This window comes from Octodon degus, unplaced genomic scaffold, assembly GCF_000260255.1.
Source record: "Octodon degus isolate 3935 unplaced genomic scaffold, OctDeg1.0 scaffold00144, whole genome shotgun sequence".
NCBI lineage: Eukaryota > Metazoa > Chordata > Mammalia > Rodentia > Octodontidae > Octodon > Octodon degus.
In genome coordinates this window covers 1479933-1482649 of record NW_004524720.1, presented here as the reverse complement: position 1 = coordinate 1482649, position 2717 = coordinate 1479933, and the positions used below count along the sequence as shown (strand labels likewise).

The following is a 2717-nucleotide window of genomic DNA, read 5'->3' as shown; positions in this document are numbered from 1 at the left end:
GCGAGCGCCTGAGGGCGGGGGCGGCCGCGCGGGCGGGCGGAACACTTACCGCGGCGCCGGGCCTGACGTAGCCAACTCGTCACTGCTGACGGACGCAGGAGGAGGGGACGCCGCCGCACGTCAGCCCGTACGACAGCGGCAGCCGCGGCCGCCCTAGGAGCCCCGACCCGAAGCGGCTCAGCGGCGGATGTAACCGCAGCCTCGCGCCCTCCCTCCCCGCGCCGGAGACTCCCGAGGGAAAATCCCAGGCTCCGATGCTGCCCCCTGGCGGCCGCCCGTGGGAATGCGGCGCTGACAACTAGAGCCGGAGGGGCGGGGCCTGCAGGGGGCGGAGACGGGGCGGGGCTGGGAACCGGAAGCTGCGCTGCGCTGGAAATCTAATTTATTGCAAATTATGGAGACTAGGGCCGGGGAGATGGCTCAGTGGAATAAGCGCTTCCCTGCAAGCGCAAGAGCCTGAGTTTAATCCCTGGTTCCGCCAAAAAAACCCAAACAAACAAACAAAAAAAAACAGGGAGGAAATTGCATCAACTAGGAAAACAGCTTTACAGTTAGGAGTGATGTAGAATAGAGGAAATAAAAGTTCAATCCCCGGTTCCGCCGGGAAAAAAAAAAAAAGAATGGAGGAAATAAAAAGATGGATAGAAAGGAAACCAAAAAAAAAAACACGTACCTGAAAATTGTACTTTTATAAGGATTGCATGCCTGTAGCCCCAGTGCTGGGGAGGCTGAACACAGGAGGATCACTATGAGTCCAAGCTGCGTAATGAGACACTGTACCAAATACGTAACAATAAATAAAGAAATAAAGAGAAACTAAATGTTTCCTAGGTCCAGGAATCGATGCGCCTGGCCTCTGAAGGCCCACCTCCTGAAATCTTTTGTGAGGGAAGTTGGTGGCAAACTTGCAAATCTATTCTATAGATAGGTGTAGCTTAGGTTCCCTGCCTCAGCTTCATGAATCTCCTCAGAACCTGTCAGGTGGGGGACATTTCTGGCCATGTAAATTGTCCACATATTGTACACTAGCACCGATGTGGACATACTAAAGCCATTCTAAGTTGGAGCACATGCCCAGAAAGACAGGACTTTTCACCTAAAAATAGTCTGTTGGATGCTGGGGAAAACAAAACTCACAGTGAACTAAAAACCTTAAACTGGGTGAGGAAGTTGAGGCAACAGTATGACTGAGAGTTTGAGGCTACACTAAGCTACATAACAAGTTCAAGACCAGCCTGAATTACATAGTGAGACCCTGCCTAAAAAAATTAGTCTTTTTAAGGGCCGCTCAGATAGCTCAGTGGATTGAAGCACCTGCTTAAGCAGACACAGGGGCCAGGGGTTCAATCCCCGGGCCTGCTGGTCGGCTCCACCTCTAGGGTGCACTGAGATGGCGATTGAGACTAGGCATGGTGCCACGCGCCTGTAATCCCAGAAGCTCGGGAGGCTGTAAGCAGGAGGATCACTATGAGACTGATGTACATAGTGAGACCCTGTAGACCCTGTACTAAATGAATAAAAAAATTAATTTTTTAGTAGGTGTAAATACAAGAAACAGCAAAATATGTTATTGTCATTTCGTAGTTATTGGCATCTCTAATCAAAGTTTGAATGATATGCAAGGGATGAACCTATAAGGCAGAAATTTGTTGAAGAATCCAAGCTTCTTTCAGACTCTTTCAGATTTCAAAGGCAGAACAAAGAACTCTCCTCCCTCCACCCGTCATATGTCCACAATCTAAACCAGTGAAGGTGAATCCTTAAGAGATTTCAAATATAGAAACAGCCTGCTGAGGCACGGTTGCCATAGTTTGCCCCTGTACAGCCCGCAAGTTGTGACTATGTTAGATTAAGGTAATAAAGAGAGATTAAAGTTGCAGGAGGAATTAAAGTTATTAGGAGTTGACTTTAAGGTGGGATAGTATCTGGGATTAGCAGAGTGGGCTGAATGTAATAGTAAGAGTTCTTCCAAGGAGCAGTGAGAGGCAGGACAGCTTAATGTGAAGGCAGCAAGAGACCCAACCAGCTGGGACTGGCTCTGAAGGAGGAAAAGGTCCAGGAGGCAAGGAACGGGGCAGCCTCCTGAGATCAGAAGAGGCAAGGAAATGAACTCACTCCTAAGACCAACCCATCGATTTCCACCCAGTGAGACCCATGCCAGCCTTTGGACCTACAGAAATGTAATCAATTTTATGGTAATTTATTAGAGCAATAGGAAACTCTCTTGCAATCTCCTGTCCTTTTCCTGCAAGACCCCAGGATGCCCAGGTTGGTCATGAGCTCAGGTGGTCCTCACTTCTCTATGGTAACAGGGACTCCCAAGCCTATGCCACCATATCAGGTGCATCCTATTCCTGTCCAGCTCTCAAGGGTTCCTTACAACATCCACATCCCCATGTATTTTGAATTACTGTCCCAGTTACTTTTTACTGGGACAGTAATTCAAAATATTACTGTTGGGATTTTGTTGCAATTTTGTTGCTGGGACAAAATACTTGGCAGAGTGGCACATGGCAGATGGCAGCAGAAAACAGCAAAGAGCAAAGGGAAGAGCAGCAGCTGTGGCTTCTAGCCAGCCTCTTTCCTCTCCTTATAGTGTAAACAAGCTCCCCCAGGGCTGGGGTGTAGAACTCACATAAAGTCCATGCCCTCCTCTTGCACAGGATGAGGAGGTTTACAAAGTAAGAATCCTGGCTCCCTGCTTAATTAATTAAACT

The 2717-nt window shown here is 48.5% G+C and overlaps 1 protein-coding gene across 5 annotated transcripts in view; it reads right to left on the bottom strand.

Annotated features, from left to right (window-relative positions):
• The window catches only part of Crem (cAMP responsive element modulator), a 91443-nt gene extending 91222 nt beyond the window's left edge, over nucleotides 1-221 (bottom strand). Inside the window, exon 1 of one of the 5 annotated variants that reach the window (XM_023701915.1) lies at nucleotides 50-221. The gene's annotated coding sequence lies outside the window, so the exon portion shown is untranslated. The remainder of the gene's footprint in view (nucleotides 1-49) is intronic. The other 4 variants (XM_023701910.1, XM_023701909.1, XM_023701912.1 and 1 more) reach the window with 4 other exon arrangements.
• Between the last annotated feature and the right edge of the window lie 2496 nt (nucleotides 222-2717).